The 18,704-nt window shown below is 42.7% G+C and overlaps 1 non-coding gene across 1 annotated transcript; it reads right to left on the reverse strand.

Moving 5' to 3' along the window:
• Positions 1-4,429: 4,429 nt before the first annotated feature.
• On the reverse strand, positions 4,430-4,537 carry LOC130972024 (small nucleolar RNA R71). Its single transcript, XR_009083227.1, has one exon. It is a non-coding gene; the product is annotated as a small nucleolar RNA R71 (small nucleolar RNA).
• Between the last annotated feature and the right edge of the window lie 14,167 nt (positions 4,538-18,704).

Consider the following 18,704-nt stretch of genomic DNA (forward strand, 5'->3'; position numbering starts at 1 on the left):
AAGAACCCTGGACACCTCTAATTGGGGACTTTAGCAAAGCTGAGTCACAATCTGAAAAGGTTCACCCAATTATGTGTCTGTGGCATGTATGTATCCGGTGGTAATACTGGAAGACAGAGTGCTTTGGGCCACAGCCAAGACTCAATAAATAGCTATGTTCAAGAATCATCATACTTTACTAGGAGAATCATTAACACTATCTGGATTCTGAGTTCCTAAAGAAGCCAATCATTCTGAATTACAAGGGATAGAGTGAGATGCCAAAACTATTCAGAGGCAAAAAGTAAAAGCCCCGCTCATCTAATTAATACTGATCTTCACAGATGTTTTTGGAATTCATTGCATATTCTCTTCTTTTTATCTTATTTGATTTTCAGTTGCTTGAGGACAAGCAACAATTTAAGTTTGGTGTTGTGATGAGCGGATAATTTGTATACTTTTTGGCATTGTTTTTAGTATGTTTTTGATATGATATAGTTAGTTTTTAGTATATTTTATTAGTTTTTAGTTAAAATTCACTTTTCTGGACTTTACTATGAGTTTGTGTGTTTTTCTGTGATTTCAGGTATTTTCTGGCTGAAATTGAGGGACCTGAGCAAAAATCTGATCCAGAGACTCAAAAGGACTGCAGATGCTGTTGGATTCTGACCTCCCTGCACTCGAAGTGGATTTTCTGGAGCTACAGAAGCCCAATTGGCGCGCTCTCAACGGCGTTGGAAAGTAGACATCCTGGGCTTTCCAGCAATATATAATAGTCCATACTTTGCCCAAGATTTGATGGCCCAAACCGGCGTTCAAAGTCACCTCAAGAAATCCCAGCGTTAAACGCTGGAACTGGCACCTAAATGGGAGTTAAACGCCCAAACTGGCACCAAAGCTGGCGTTTAACTCCAAGAAGAGTCTCTACACGAAATTGCTTCATTGCTCAGCCCAAGCACACACCAAGTGGGCCCGGAAGAGGATTTTTATGTCATTTACTCATTTCTGTACACCCTAGGCTACTAGTTTCTTATAAGTAGGACCTTTTACTATTGTATAAAAAAATCTTTTTGATCACTTTTAGATCTCTAGATCATCTTTGAACATTTTAGTTCTTAGATCATTGGGAGGCTGGCCATTCGGCCATGCCTAGACCTTATGCTTATGTATTTTCAACGGTGGAGTTTCTACACACCATAGATTAAGGTGTGGAGCTCTGCTGTACCTCGAGTATTAATGCAATTACTATTGTTCTTCCATTCAATTCCGCTTGTTCTTTGTCCAAGATATCACTTGTTCTTCAACATGATGAAGGTGATGATTGACGCCCATCACCATTCTCACCCATGAACAAGGTGACTGACAACCATTCTTGTTCTACAAGCATCTGAGGCTTGGTGAATATCTCTTGGATTCCTGATTGCACGATGCATGGTTGATCGCCTGACAACCGAGTGCTCGCCTGACAAACGAGCCAGCCATTCCGTGAGATCAGAGTCTTCGTGGTATAGGCAAGAACTGATGGCAGCATTCAAGAGAATCCGGAAGGTCTAACCTTGTCTGTGGTATTCTGAGTAGGATTCAATGACTGAATGACTGTGACGTGCTTCAAACCTGTAACCTACTGGGCGTTAGTGACAGACGCAAAAGAGTTATTCTATTCCGGTAGGGGAGGGAACCGAACCGGTGATTGGCCGTACTGTGACAGAGTATTGAGCATTAGCTTTCACTGCGAGGATGGGAGGTAGCTGCTGACAACAGTGAGACCCTATACGAGCTTGCCATGGAAAGGAGTAAGAAAGGATTGGATGAAGGCAGTAGGAAAGCAGAGAGACGGAAGGGAAGGCATCTTCATTCGCTTATCCGAAGCTCACACCAATGATATACATAAGTATCTCTATCTTTATCTTTATGTTATTTTCGTTCATCACCACATATATCTGAGTCTGCCTGACTAAGATTTACAAGATGACCATAGCTTGCTTCAATACTAACAATCTCCGTGGGATCGACCCTTACTCACGTAAGGTTTATTACTTGGACGACCCAGTGCACTTGCTGGTTAGTTGTGCGAAGTTGTGTAATGCCATGGTATTGAGCGCACCAAGTTTTTGGAGCCATTACCAGGGATTATGAGAGTTGTGAAAAAGTATAGTTCACAATTTCGCGCACCAAGTTTTTGGCGCCGTTGCCGGGGATTGTTCTAGTTTTGAGCAAGCCTTTGGTAACATCAGTGCCAAGATCCGGCAACAACATCAAATTTTTGGTGTTATTGCCCGGGATTGTTTAGGCTGGACAACTGACGGTTCATCTTGTTGCTTAGATTAGGTATTTTTTTTTCGAAATTCTTGAAGATGAATTCTAGAGTTTCATGATGATTTGTTGAAATCTGGCTGGCTGAGAAGCCATGTCTAATCTGATTGGACCGAGGTTTCAACTTATCACCACAAGAGCTTGTTGATTTCGTATCAATCTTGCTTTTGGAGCAGTGATTTGCTAAGGCTTGGCTGACCTTTGGTCATGTCTAGTGTTTTGGACCGAAGCTTTCTTTGGAAGCTTGGCTGGCTGTGAAGCCATGTCTAATTCCTGGACCGGAGTCTTAGACTAACATTGCACTGATTCCTGGAATTCTCATTAAGAATTTTGATACCTTTTTCCACTTAATTTTCGAAAAACACAAAAAAATTTACAAAATCATAAAAAACCAAAAAGATTTTATGTTTCTTGCTTGAGTCTAGTGTCTCATCTTAAGTTTGGTGTCAATTGCATGAATTCATTCATGTGTCTTAAGGATCTTCAAGCAATTCTTGATGATTTCTTGCTCTGATCTTTGAATTCTATTGACTTGAGTATTTTGTGTGTCTCATATGCATTTTCAGTTCATTAGTGTCAGTAGTATACAAACTGCTAAGTTTGGTGTCTTGCATGCATTGTTATTTGATTCTTGTTGCATTCTAATTATTAAAAATCCAAAAAAAATTTTTAATTTGTGTCTTTTCAAGTCAATGATACAAGGGATTGAAGATTCAGAACACACTGCAGAGGAATTATACAGAAAAAGCTGAGCATTCAAAAATGCCCAGTGAAGAAGGCAGACTGGCGTTTAAACGCCAGCCAGGGCACCTGGTTGGGCGTTTAACGCCCAAAAAGGTAGCATTTTGGGCGTTAAACGCCAGAATGTATACCATTCTGGGCGTTTAACGCCAGGATGGTGCTAGGGGGAAGATTTTGTTTTCAAATCAATTTTTTTCAAGTTTTCCAAAATCAAATCTTTTTCAAATCAAATCTTTTCAATCAAATGTTTTCAAAATTAATTTCTTTCCTTTCAAAGATACTTACTAACAATTAATGATTTGATTGAACATTTTTTTGCCTTTTCTGTTGAGGAAGGTTTTATGTTTGAATCATATCTTTTCTTGTTAGGCAAGTCACTAATTTTCCAAATCATATCTTTTAAAATAATTTTCAAAACATATCTTTTAAAATTGTTTTCAAATCATATCTTCTCAATCACATCTTTTTAAAACCATAACTTTTCAATCAAATCTTTTTAACCTCATCTTTTCAAATAGTTTTCAATCAAATCTTTTTGACTTCTAATTTCAAAATCTTTTTCAAAAATTACTGGATTTCTTTTTCACTTTCAATTTTCGAAAATTATCAATCAAATTTTCAAAATGTTTTCAAAATCTTTTAATTGAATTTTCGAAAATCCTCTTCCCTCCTTCTCACATCCTTCTATTTATGGAGTACCACTCCTTCTAAATGCACAATTCGAACCTTATCTACTTAGAGTTCGAATTCTTCTTCTCCTTCTTCTTTCTATTTCTCTTTTCCTCTGACAATTCAAGGAATCTCTATACTGTGACATAGAGGATTCCACATTTTCTTTTTCTCTTCTCTTTCATATGAGCAGGAGCAGAGACAAAGGCATTCTTGTTGAAGCTGATCCTGAACCCGAAAGGACCTTGAAGAGAAAGCTAAGAGAAGCCAAAGCACAACTCTCTTTAGAGGACCTGACCGAATTCTTCAAAGAAGAAGAACCCATGGCAGCCGAAAACAACAACAATGCCAACAATGCAAGGAAGGTGCTGGGTGACTTTACTGCACCTACTCCTGATTTCTATGGGAGAAGCATCTCTATCCCTGCCATTGGAGCAAACAACTTTGAGCTTAAGCCTCAATTAGTTTCTCTAATGCAACAGATTGCAAGTTCCATGGACTTCCAATGGAAGATCCTCATCAGTTTTTAGCTGAATTCTTGCAAATCTGTGACACAGTCAAGACTAATGGGGTTAACCCTGAGGTCTACAGACTGATGCTATTCCCTTTTGCTGTAAGAGACAGAGCTAGAATATGGTTGGATTCTCAACCTAAAGAAAGCCTGGACTCTTGGGAAAAACTAGTCAATGCCTTCTTGGCAAAGTTCTTTCCACCACAAAGATGGAGTAAGCTTAGAGTGGAAGTCCAAACCTTCAGACAGAAGGATGGAGAATCCCTCTATGAAGCTTGGGAAAGATACAAACAATTAATCAGAAGATGTCCCTCAGACATGCTTTCTGAATGGAGCATCATAGGAATTTTCTATGATGGTCTCTCTGAACTATCTAAGATGTCCTTGGATAGCTCTGCTGGAGGATCTCTTCATCTGAAGAAGACGCCTGCAGAAGCTCAAGAATTGATTGAAATGGTTGCAAATAACCAATTCATGTACACTTCTGAAAGGAATCCTGTGAACAATGGGACTAGTCAGAAGAAAGGAGTTCTTGAGATTGACACTCTGAAAGCCATACTGGCTCAGAACAAGATATTGACTCAACAAGTCAATTTGATTTCTCAAAGTCTGTCTGGAATGCAAAATGCACCTGGCAGTACTAAGGAAGCTTCATCTGAGGAAGAAGCTTATGATCCTGAGAACCCTTCCATGGAAGAGGTGAATTACCTAGGAGAACCCTATGGAAATACCTACAATTCTTCATGGAGAAATCACCCAAATCTCTCATGGAAGAATCAAGAGAGACCTCAACAAGGTTTCAATAACAATAATGGTGGAAGAAACAGGTTTAGCAATGGCAAGCCTTTTCCATCATCTTCTCAGCAACAGACAGAGAGTTCTAAGCAGAATACTTCTGACTTAGCAACAATGGTCTCTAATCTAATAAAGACCACTCAAAGTTTCATGAGTGAAACAAGGTCCTCCATCAGAAATTTGGAAGGACAAGTGGGTCAGCTGAGCAAGAAAGTTACTGAACTCCCTCCTAGTACTCTCCCAAGTAATACAGAAGAAAATCCAAAAGGAGAGTGCAAGGCCATCAACATGGCCGAATATGGAGAGGAAAGAGAGGAAGAAGACGCCACTGAGAGAGACCCCAGTGGGCGTGCACCACTCTCCTCTGAGTTCCTCAATGAGGAACCTTGGGAATCTGAGGCTCAAAATGAGACCATAGAGATTCCATTGGACTTACTTCTGCCATTCATGAGCTCTGATGAGTATTCTTCCTCTGAAGAGGATGAGTATGTTACTGAAGAGCAAGTTGCTAAATACCTTGGAGCAATCATGAAACTAAATGACAAGTTATTTGGAAATGAGACTTGGGAGGATGAACCTCCCTTGCTCACCAAAGAACTGGATGACTTGTCTAGGCAGAAACTGCCTCAAAAGAGGCAGGATCCTGGGAAGTTTTCTATACCTTGTACCATAGGCACCATGACCTTCAAGAAGGCCTTGTGTGACTTAGGGTCAAGTATAAACCTCATGCCCCTCTCTGTAATGGAGAAATTAGGGATCTTTGAGGTGCAAGCTGCAAGAATCTCATTAGAGATGGCAGACAACTCAAGAAAACAAGCTTATGGACTTGTAGAGAATGTTTTGGTGAAGATTGAAGACCATTACATCCCTACTGACTTCATAGTCCTAGAGACTGGGAAGTGCATGGATGAATCCATCATCCTTGGCAGACCCTTCCTAGCCACAGCAAAGGCTGTGATTGATGTTGACAGAGGAGAGTTAATCATTCAAGTGAATGAAAAATCCTTGGTGTTTAAGGCCCAAGGATATCCCTCTGTCATCATGGAGAGGAAGCATGAAGAGCTTCTCTCAAAACAGAGCCAAGCAGAGCCCCCACAGTCAAACTCTAAGTTTGGTGTTGGGAGGCCACAACCAAACTCTAAGTTTGGTGTTGAACCCCCACATTCAAACTCTAAGTTTGGTGTTGGGAGGTTCCAACACGGTTCTGAGTGTTTCTGAGGCTCCATGAGAGTCCTCTGTCAAGCTAATGACATTAAAGAAGCGCTTGTTGGGAGGCAACCCAATGTTTTATAATTAATTATTTTCTTTTGTTATTTTATCTTTTTTGTAGGTTGATGATCATAAGAAGTCACAAAAACAATGAAAAAAAAGCAAAACAGAATGAAAAACAGGAAGAAAAACAGCACACCCTGGAGGAGGAGAAGCTGGCGTTCAAACGCCAGTAATGCTAGCTGTTGGGCGTTTAACGCCCAGTCTGGCACCCTTCTGGGCGTTTAACGCCAGAAAGGGGCACCAGACTGGCGTTAAACACCAGTAAAGGGCAAGAACCTGGCGTTAAACGCCAGGAATGGGCACCAGCCCGGCGTTTAACGCCAGAAATGGCTCAAAACGTGATTTTGAGCCACATTTGGTGCAGGGATGACTTTTCCTTGACACTACAGGATCTGTGGACCCCACAGGACCCTACCATCACTCTCTCTCTTCTTCCCCCATTCACCAATCACCTCAATACCTCTTCCCCAAAAACCCTTCACCTATCAAATCCCATCTTTCTCTTCACCACTCACATCCATCCTTCATAAAACCCCACCAACCTCACCCTTCAAATTCAAACCACTTTCCCTCCCAAACCCACCCATAATGGCCGAACCTTTACCCCCCTCTCTCCTATAAATACCCTTCTTCAACTCTTCATTTTCACACAACCTAAACCCCCTTTTCTTACCCTTCTTGGCCGAACATACCACCTTCTCCCTTTTCCTCATTTCTTCTTCTTCTACTCTCTTCTTTCTTCTTTTGCTCGAGGACGAGCAAACATTTTAAGTTTGGTGTGGTAAAAGCGTTGCTTTTTCATAACCATTATGGCATCCAAGGCCGGAGAAACCTCTAAAAAGAGGAAAGGGAAGGCAAAAGCTTCCACCTCCGAGTCATGGGAGATGGATAGATTCCTCTCAAGGGTGCATCAAGACCACTTCTATGAAGTTGTGGCCTTGAAGAAGGTGATCCCCGAAGTCCCCTTTTCACTCAAAAAGGGTGAATATCCGGAGATCCGCCATGAGATCCGAAGAAGAGGTTGGGAAGTTCTTACCAACCCCATTCAACAAGTCGGAATCTTGATGGTTCAAGAGTTCTATGCCAATGCATGGATCACAAAGAACCATGACCAAAGTGTGAACCCGAATCCAAAGAATTACCTCACTATGGTTCGGGGGAAATACTTGGATTTTAGTCCGGAGAGTGTGAGGGTGGCGTTCAACTTGCCTATGATGCAAGGAGATAAGCATCCTTACACTAGAAGGGTCAACTTTGATCAAAGGTTGGACCAAGTCCTCACAGTCATATGTGAAGAGGGCGCACAATGGAAGCAAGATTCAAGAGGAAAGCCGGTCCAATTGAGAAGGCATGACCTCAAGCCCGTGGCTAGAGGATGGTTAGAGTTCATACAACGCTCAATCATCCCCACTAGCAACCGGTCCGAAGTTACCATAGACCGGGCCATCATGATCCATAGTATCATGATTGGAGAAGAAATAGAGGTTCATGAGGTTATAACCCAAGAACTCTATAAGGTGGCGGACAAGACCTCCACCTTGGCAAGGTTAGCCTTTCCCCATCTCATTTGTCACCTCTGTTATTCAGTTGGAGTTGACATAGAGGGAGACATTGCCATTGATGAGGACAAGCCCATCACCAAGAAAAGGATGGAGTACACAAGAGATCTCACTCATCATGAGATCCCTGAGATTCCTCAAGGGATGAATTTTCCTCCACAAAACTATTGGGAGCAACTAAACACCTCCCTAGGAGAACTAAGTTCCAACATGGGACAACTGAGGGTGGAGCATCAAGAACACTCCATCATCCTTCATGAAATTAGAGAAGATCAAAGAATCATGAGGGAGGAGCAACAAAGACAAGGAAGAGACATTGAGGAGCTCAAGCACTCCATAGGATCTTCAAGAGCAAGAAAGAGCCGCCATCACTAAGGTGGACCCGTTCTTTGATTTCCTTGTTATTGTTCTTCTGTTTTTCGAATTTTTATGCTTTATGTTTATCCATGTTTGTGTCTTGTGATCATTAGTGTCTTAGTGTCTATGCCTTAAAGTTATGAATGTCCTATGAATCCATCACCTTTCTTCAATAAAAACGTGCCTAATTGATAAAAGAAAGAATTGCATGAATTTTGAATTTTATAATAGTTTAATTATTTTGATGTGGTGGCAATATTTTTGTTCTCTGAATGTATGCTTAAACAGTGCATATGTCTTTTGAATTTGTGGTTCATGAATGTTGGCTCTTGAAAGAATGATGAAAAAGGAGACATGTTACTGAGGATCTGAAAAATCAATAAAATGATTCTTGAAGCAAGAAAAAGCATTGCAAAAAAAAAACGAAAAAAAAAACCGAAAAAAAGGAAAGAGAAAAAGAAAGAAAAAGAAAGAATAAAGTTGTGATCCAAGGCAAATAAGAGTGTGCTTAAGAATCCTGGACACCTCTAATTGGGGACTTTAGCAAAGCTGAGTCACAATCTGAAAAGGTTCACCCAATTATGTGTCTGTGGCATGTATGTATCCGGTGGTAATATTGGAAGACAGAGTGCTTTGGGCCACAGCCAAGACTCAATAAATGGCTATGTTCAAGAATCATCATACTTTACTAGGAGAATCATTAACACTATCTGGATTCTGAGTTCCTAAAGAAGCCAATCATTCTGAATTACAAGGGATAGAGTGAGATGCCAAAACTATTCAGAGGCAAAAAGTAAAAGCCCCGCTCATCTAATTAATACTGATCTTCACAGATGTTTTTGGAATTCATTGCATATTCTCTTCTTTTTATCTTATTTGATTTTCAGTTGCTTGAGGACAAGCAACAATTTAAGTTTGGTGTTGTGATGAGCGGATAATTTGTATACTTTTTGGCATTGTTTTTAGTATGTTTTTGATATGATATAGTTAGTTTTTAGTATATTTTTATTAGTTTTTAGTTAAAATTCACTTTTCTGGACTTTACTATGAGTTTGTGTGTTTTTCTGTGATTTCAGGTATTTTCTGGCTGAAATTGAGGGACCTGAGCAAAAATCTGATCCAGAGACTCAAAAGGACTGCAGATGCTGTTGGATTCTGACCTCCCTGCACTCGAAGTGGATTTTCTGGAGCTACAGAAGCCCAATTGGCGCGCTCTCAACGGCGTTGGAAAGTAGACATCCTGGGCTTTCCAGCAATATATAATAGTCCATACTTTGCCCAAGATTTGATGGCCCAAACCGGCGTTCAAAGTCACCTCAAGAAATCCCAGCGTTAAACGCTGGAACTGGCACCTAAATGGGAGTTAAACGCCCAAACTGGCACCAAAGCTGGCGTTTAACTCCAAGAAGAGTCTCTACACGAAATTGCTTCATTGCTCAGCCCAAGCACACACCAAGTGGGCCCGGAAGAGGATTTTTATGTCATTTACTCATTTCTGTACACCCTAGGCTACTAGTTTCTTATAAGTAGGACCTTTTACTATTGTATAAAAAAATCTTTTTGATCACTTTTAGATCTCTAGATCATCTTTGAACATTTTAGTTCTTAGATCATTGGGAGGCTGGCCATTCGGCCATGCCTAGACCTTATGCTTATGTATTTTCAACGGTGGAGTTTCTATACACCATAGATTAAGGTGTGGAGCTCTGCTGTACCTCGAGTATTAATGCAATTACTATTGTTCTTCCATTCAATTCCGCTTGTTCTTTGTCCAAGATATCACTTGTTCTTCAACATGATGAAGGTGATGATTGACGCCCATCACCATTCTCACCCATGAACAAGGTGACTGACAACCATTCTTGTTCTACAAGCATCTGAGGCTTGGTGAATATCTCTTGGATTCCTGATTGCACGATGCATGGTTGATCGCCTGACAACCGAGTGCTCGCCTGACAAACGAGCCAGCCATTCCGTGAGATCAGAGTCTTCGTGGTATAGGCAAGAACTGATGGCAGCATTCAAGAGAATCCGGAAGGTCTAACCTTGTCTGTGGTATTCTGAGTAGGATTCAATGACTGAATGACTGTGACGTGCTTCAAACCTGTAACCTACTGGGCGTTAGTGACAGACGCAAAAGAGTTATTCTATTCCGGTAGGGGAGGGAACCGAACCGGTGATTGGCCGTACTGTGACAGAGTATATAATACAAACAAAGAAAGCATATATTCATACAAGAATCACAACAGAGGAAATGCACAACCAAGTATGATGCATGTCTAGCCCTAGTGCAGGTAATGAGCTCATTTGTCGGTTTTTACCCGCTCCCAACGTAACCCAAAGCAGCTGAAATGGGTATGGTTATTCCAATAAGCATAAGTACGGCTCTCACTAACCGACGTATGCCATTATATCCTCTATAAGTAGACTCTGCTTTACAGGTGGCAGCAATCCATCAGTGTATGAAATAATGTCCTCTGCAAGTGATCCCAGGTTATCAGTTGTAGGTATAGTCCTCAATAGCTGTATAGCACTGGAAAATATTCTGTGGTCATACCACTATCTATTTGACTGCCTCAATGCAGCAGATGAACACACAAATGTCTCTGGAGTTGCCTTCATGCAACTAATGACCTTTCAACAGGCCCTCTATTTGTTCTCTAATCTTTTTATCATATTACTCTTTTCTCTTTGTCTCTTTACTCTGCTCTGATTATTCTCTTCTCTTTGTCTCTTTACTCTTCTCTAGTTACTCTTTTCTCTGTGTCTCTTTACTCTGTTTTGATTTTTCTGTTTAACGTACATATTTAAAGCTTATGTAAATTTTGGTATGAATAGTCAGCCTATCTCAAGTATAGGTTCATTAAATCTATATTGAAACAGTGTAACTTTTCATATAATACCTAACCCTAAGTGCACCTCAAGTACTAACTATGTTGTTCCTAGTTTGTTCACTAATCACCATTTGTTTCTGTCATTAAAACTTTACCGGCTTTTTTTTTATTTTTTATCTTTTCTTCAACTTTTTATCTTCCCTTTATCTTTGCCTCACAAATATGTTATTACCACTTCCTAAGTGCTTTATGAAGGTAACAATGAGATTCTACGCTTAAAGTTGTCTTTCTAAAACTTTTACGAAAACTGCCTTTTTTGCATTATTTTATTATTTTTAATTAAATATTATTATTTATTATTTTATTATTAAATTTTTGAAAATTAACTTATCTTTTGTCTTTAACTTTAAAATTCAGTTTTTACCAACCGTAACTTTTAATATTTTTGCTTTAACAATCCTAACTTTTGGAAATTACAAAATAACCCCTTAAACACCAAAATATTTACTTCCTTGCCCTTTTATGGATCAAAAGCCTGTTCTTCATTGTTCTTCACACAATCAAAGTGTTCTTCATAAATTCTTCAGATTCTTTCTCTGTTTTCACCTGTTTTTCAATCTTTTCAGTAACCGATTTTTACATAATTCAAAATAAAATTCCATCCACCAAAACCCCATATTTTTCACTTGAATTCAGCACAAATTCAACCCCAATTTAAGGGTTAGGGTTTCGTTTTTCAGCAGCCATAAGAACACAAGTTCATAGCTTGAGTTTCATCAAATTTCATCAAAATTTCACCAAAATTTCAACAAGAATCACTCATATAAACAATCAATTTCAAGCATAGCCAAAGCATATCATAATCACAGAACTCAAACACAATTAATCAAGATTAGTTTCACCAAACCCTACCTTGATTTGCTGCTCCAAATTTTGGTTATGCTTCAAGTGTTCCTAGAGTACTTTTTCCTCCTAAAACACATCAAGGACAACTTTGAATCCATAAAACCTCAACTGACCGAACCTTAATCAACATGTTAAGAAGGGATTCCTCACCTTAAACGTGTTGGAAATTGAGGTTTCTTAGCCCTCAAGTCAAGCTAAGCATGATTCCTAAGGAAGGACATCAAGAAAACACATGTTTATGCACTACAAGAAATTACCGGAATAGCGACCGATTTAGCAACCGATTCTGGTGGTCACTAAAATCTTGGTTGCTAATTAGAAAATAGTGACCAAATTTTGGTTGATTCTAGTCTCCGGTACTTTCAGAAAAAGAATATGCCAAATTTCTTATACCAGAAATGAAGAACAGAGACCATATCAGAACTGAAAGGAAATGGAATGAAGACAGTCCATCAGAAGGATAAATACTTAATCTAATTTTACAGATTTCTGTGGTTGGAGAAGATTCCAAAATAGATATGCTAAAAAAGTCCTAACAGAATGGATTGAAATTTGGATTAGGGAATTGTTCATACCCTGACCGGGCTCCTCCAACTCGGCAAATTCATAAAAGGTCCGACCTCGTCCTAAGGCTCACACCTAAAGGTCGGACCTCGGACAAAAAGCAAGGAAGGCCCATCAAAAGGAACGCAGCCCAAAAACCTAAAGGCCGAAAAAGGCCTAGAAGAGGCGGTTCCGCAAAGATAGAGATAAACTCCCAAAAGATAAGATAAGATAAGAATATCTTATCCAGAGAAGATCACGGCCAACTACTATAAATACACTGGAGCACCCAGGTATGGCATTCATTCCACATTCTACGCATATCTGCTTGGACCCATGCTAACTTAAGCATCGGAGTGTCATTGCAGGTACAACCACCAACCACTCCGCATATCAAGCTCGGGTCCCTGAACCCCCACCTCGGGCCTCTCCAGACGACTGAGCTACACGTTTCAGGTAACCCTCGGAACATTGGCGCCGTTGCCGGGGAACCTGGAAGTCATCCCTCTATCATGGCGGACGACCCTCTCAACAATGGCCACGCTGCATCTGAACAAGAGGACGAAATTGACACCGGAGAACGACCGGACAGCCCTCTATCACCACGCACTCCAGGAGGAAACAAACAGAATCGCCCAAAAACATCACCCCCAAACAAAGATCCACAAAATTCCGAAAAAGAGAAGAGCTCGGAAATTCTAGAAGCAGTCCGAGCACAACAAGACCGACTAAAACAACTCGAAGAAGACATAAAAAAGCAGAAAGAAACTGAACAAGATCTGAAAAGGGAAGCTCGAAAGCGCAGAGAATTAGAAGAAAAACTGCGGAAAATAGAGGCCAACCTGAAAGACCGGACAGAACGCGGCACCACCACCGAGGGCAACCACGATCCCTTCACGCAAGAGATCATGAAGGAGAAGGTACCGCGAAACTTCAAACCACCCGATATGGACCTCTACGACGGCACCACCGATCCAAGTCATCACCTCAGCAACTTCAGAAGCAGAATGTACCTAGTCGACGCCTCCGACGCAATTCGGTGCAAAGCCTTCCCCACCACTCTCACCAAGTCAGCCATGAAGTGGTTCGACAACCTGCCACCAAGATCGATCACCAGCTTCGAAGACCTAACCAAAAAATTCCTAACAAGATTCTCTATTCAAAAGGACAAGACAAAACATGCCCCCAGTCTACTCGGGATCAAGCAAGGTAACCAAGAAACTCTCCGAGAATACATGGAGCGATTCAACAAAGCCTGCCTGGACATACAACACTTGCCCACAGAAGCAGCCATCATGGGACTAGCAAACGGCCTAAAAGAGGGACCGTTTAGCCAATCCCTATCCAAACGATACCCGACCTCCCTATACGAGGTGCAGGAGCGGGCAGAAAAATATATCAACATGGAGGAGACCTCCCAGCTAAGAGACTCTTCTAGGAAGGAATCAACCTACCCACTCCGAGATCGGGATCGGGAACAGAAGAAGAAAGAAGACCCCAACTCGGACAAGCCACGGAAGTACCACAACTACACCCCCCTCCGAGTCTCCCTGGTAGACGTCTACAGAGAAGTATGCCACACCGAAAAGATCCCACCGCCCCGACCGCTAAAACACAAGAGAGCGGGGAGAGATCGGTCCGAATACTGTGAATATCACAAACTCTACGGTCATTCTACTAACGACTGCTACGACCTAAAAAATGTCATAGAAAAGCTAGCCAGAGAAGGAAAACTCGACAGATACATAGCAGAGAAAGGAGAAGAGACCAGGAAGAGAAGGCGGGGAGACAACGAAGATCGGGCCGAACAAACCCCGCGAACCCCTGAAAGACATGTTCACATGATAAATGGAGGTTTTGCAGGCGGAGGAACCTCCAAATCCTCGCGAAAAAGACACCTCAAAGAAGTCTATCACGTCCGAGAAGACAGTCCCCTGCCCGAATTACCTACTATCTCATTTACCCGAGAAGATGCTCAAGGGATCATTCCCGGGCACGATGATCCAATGGTAGTCACCATTATCCTAGCAAACGCCAACTTACATCGAACCCTGATTGACCAGGGAAGCTCAGCAGATATCCTGTTCAAAACGGCCTTCGACAAGCTCGGACTTGAAGAAAAAGAACTAAAGGCCTATCCCACCGACCTATTTGGACTAGGGGATACCCCGATCCATCCCTTAGGATACATCTCACTACACACTACCTTTGGAAGAGGCGAGCAATCCAAAACATTAAGCATCGACTACATCATAGTCGACGTCACTTCAGCATACAATGCCCTCATTGGGCGACCAACCCTAAACAGGCTGGCAGCTATAGTCTCAACCCCACACCTCTGTATGAAGTTCCCTACCGCAAAGGGAATCGCTACCCTAAAAGGCGACCAAAAACTAGCGCGGCGATGCTACAACGAAAGCCTAAGCCTAAAAGGGAAGGAGGTCAACACAATAGAACTCGGACGAGTTCAAGCCCGAGAAGATCTTCGGCCACAACCAGAGGGAGAAACCGAAAAAGTCCAGATTGGGAACACACCTGAAAAAATAACAAACATAGGAGCAAACCTCGAAGCAGGCCTAAAAGAGGAACTCATAACCCTCTTAAAGGAGAATTCCGACCTCTTCGCCTGGACAGCCTCCGACATGCCAGGCATAAGCCCCGACCTGATGTGCCATAAGCTATCAGTGTACCCGGGATCCCGACCTGTCCAACAAAGACGCCGGAAGCTCGGACCCGAGCGCATGCAAGCAATAGAAGAACAAGTACAAGCACTGCTAGATGCAGGGTTCATTAGGGAAGTAAAATACCCCCTATGGCTCGCAAACGTGGTCCTGGTAAAAAAGCCCAACGGAAAATGGAGGATGTGCGTAGATTACACGGATCTCAACAAAGCCTGCCCCAAAGATCCATATCCACTACCAAACATCGACGCCTTAGTAGACACAGCCTCAGGCTATAGATATCTCTCCTTCATGGACGCATACTCGGGATACAATCAAATCCCGATGTACGGACCCGACCAAGAAAAGACCTCGTTCATAACCCCAAGGGCAAACTACTGCTACGTAGTAATGCCCTTCGGGCTGAAGAACGCAGGGGCAACCTACCAGAGGCTAATGAACAAAGTGTTCTCAGAGCACATCGGATTACAGCTGGAGGTGTATGTCGACGACATGCTGGTAAAGACACAAGAAGACAAAAACTTGCTGACCGACCTCACCAGTGTCTTCGGCACCCTCAGAAAACACAACATGAGACTTAACCCGACGAAGTGCACCTTCGCCGCAGAAGCCGGAAAGTTCTTAGGCTTCATGCTAACTCAAAGGGGCATCGAAGCAAACCCGGACAAATGCCAAGCGATACTCAATATGAAGAGCCCGACATGTGTCAAAGAAGTACAACAACTGAATGGAAGGCTAGCCGCCCTATCAAGATTCTTGGCAGGATCAGCAATAAAGTCACTACCTCTCTACTCACTCCTAAAGAAGGGGAAACCCTTCTCATGGACCCCGGAGTGCGAAAAAGCCTTTCAAGAATTCAAGAAATTCCTCGGGCAGCCACCAATCCTAACCCGACCTTTAAAAGAAGAAGAACTCGTACTATACCTCTCGGTTGGAAATCGAGCAATCGCTTCAGCGTTAATACGAGAAAATGACCGAGGACAACACCCCATATACTTCGTAAGCAAGGCACTACAAGGGGCCGAATTAAACTATCAGAAGATAGAAAAATTCGCCTACGCCCTAGTGTTCACAGCTCGGAGGCTCCGTCCCTACTTTCAAGCCCACACCATCAAAATCCGGACAAACCAACCCATGAGACACATCCTCCAAAAAACAGACCTGGCAGGACGGATACTGCAATGGGCAGTAGAATTGTCCGAGTTCGACCTCCGCTATGAAACCCAGACTGCCATAAAATCTCAGTATCTAGCCGACTTCATCGCAGAATACACTGAGACCCCTGGAACCCCACTCTCATGGAACCTGTATGTCGACGGGTCCTCAAACAAAACTGGAAGCGGAGCCGGGGTTATACTCGAAAGCGACCAAGGAACGCGGATAGAACTATCCCTAAAATTCGAGTTCCAGGCTTCGAACAACCAAGCCGAATACGAGGCCCTACTAGCAGGTCTAAAGCTAGCCGAAGAGGTCGGAGCCCAGAAGATCACGATCTTCAGCGACTCCCAGGTCGTCACATCACAAGTAAATGGAAGCTACCAGGCCAAAGACCCCACCATGAAAAAATACCTGGACCAAACACAGGCACAACTACGCCACTTTTCAGAGATACAGATTCAGCACATACCTCGGGAACAAAACGCCCGGGCGGACGCCCTCTCAAAGCTCGCCAGCACCAAGCCCGGAGGCAACAACAGAAGTCTCCTCCAGGAAACCTTACAATCCCCCTCCGTGCTAAAAGAAGAAACGCTAAATATATCCAACCAACAGCAAGGATGGATGACCCCCATACTCAACTACCTGAAGTCGGGAACTCTTCCCGCCGAAAGAAAGGAAGCTAAAAGACTCACGAAAGACGCCCAGAATTATACACTAATTCACGACGTATTATACAGAAGAGGATTCTCAAACCCCCTCCTTAGGTGCGTCCCGACCTCAGAAACAAAGAACGTCCTCGAAGAAGTCCACGGAGGCATGTGTGGGAACCATCTCGGAGCTCGGGCATTATCCAAAAAAGTAGTCCGAGCCGGGTTCTACTGGCCGACTCTGCAAAGAGACGCAACGGAATTTGTGAAAATATGCCTCCCCTGCCAAAAACACACCAATTTTCACAAAGCACCACCCGAAGACCTTATCAGCGTCACCGCACCATGGCCCTTCGCAAAATGGGGACTTGACCTACTCGGCCCGTTCCCCCAAGGACCGGGGCAAGTCAAATACCTCATAGTAGGGGTCGACTACTTCACAAAGTGGATCGAAGCTGAACCCTTAGCCACCATTACGGCTCAGAAAAGTCGCAAATTCCTATACAAAAACATCGTCACAAGGTTCGGAGTCCCCTACTCCATCACCACAGACAATGGAACACAGTTCACAGACACAAGTTTTCGGAGCTTGGTGGCCGAGCTAAAAATCAAACAGCAATTCACCTCAGTCGAGCACCCACAAGCCAATGGACAAGCAGAGGCCGCAAATAAAGTCATCTTGGCCGGATTAAAACGAAGACTCCAAGAGGCCAAAGGGGCATGGGCCGAGGAGCTCCCCCAGGTACTATGGGCATATCGGACAACTCCACACTCTACAACGGGAGAATCGCCATTCCGACTAGCCTACGGGATGGAGGCAATGATTCCTATCGAAATAGATGAAGGGTCACCCAGAGTCATCTTCTACAACGAAGAAGGTAACCCGCAGGCACAAAAGGAAGAACTCGACCTCCTCCCCGAGGTCCGAGAAAGAGCTCGGATCCGAGAAGAAGCCTTAAAACGGCGAACGGCCCTCAGATACAATCAGAAAGTAATAAAGCGAAGCTTCTCCATTCACGACCTGATTCTAATCCGAAATGACATCGGAACACAAAAGTCGGGAGAAGGGAAACTAGCTGCAAATTAGAAGGGACCCTACAAGGTAACAGAAGTCTTAGGAACAGGCTATTACAAAATATCCGACCTAGAAGGCAATGAGTTGCCCAGGGCCTGGCACGCCTGTAATCTAAGACGATACTACAGCTAGAAGAACTTGACCCGAGGTGTACTCTTTTTCCCTACAAGGGTTTTTTAATGAGACACCCGGACAAGAAAAACACCCTACCTAGCCAAGGGTAAACACTCTGTAAATATTCTTTCTTTTTTAAATACTAATCAAATTTTTCTTTTTCTTTTCTTTTTCCCTTCTCGTGATAAAACAAATCCTGAAAAGTATCCCGCCAAGGCGCATTAATTTATGCTCGGCAAAACGCAAAAAATCATTTGCCAAGAGACCACACAAGGTCGGCAAAGATAAAGCGACGAGGTTCAAATTAATGTGAGAAGTTATAAAGCAACTCTGAAAAGGCTCAAAAGCCAAAATAAAAGAGGTTGCAAAAATAACTTAAAGAACCGACCAATAACAAGGTCGGACCCAACAAAGGGAATACACCGAGGTCCGAGTAAAAGCCCGGATACAAGAAGAAGCCTTAAAACGGCGAAAAGGCCAAAGAAAACAAAGATTTCGAAAAACGCTTACTAAAAGGTTGCTATACAAAAACAACTAAAAAGTACAAGCG

This window comes from Arachis stenosperma, chromosome 3 (assembly GCF_014773155.1).
Source record: "Arachis stenosperma cultivar V10309 chromosome 3, arast.V10309.gnm1.PFL2, whole genome shotgun sequence".
NCBI lineage: Eukaryota > Viridiplantae > Streptophyta > Magnoliopsida > Fabales > Fabaceae > Arachis > Arachis stenosperma.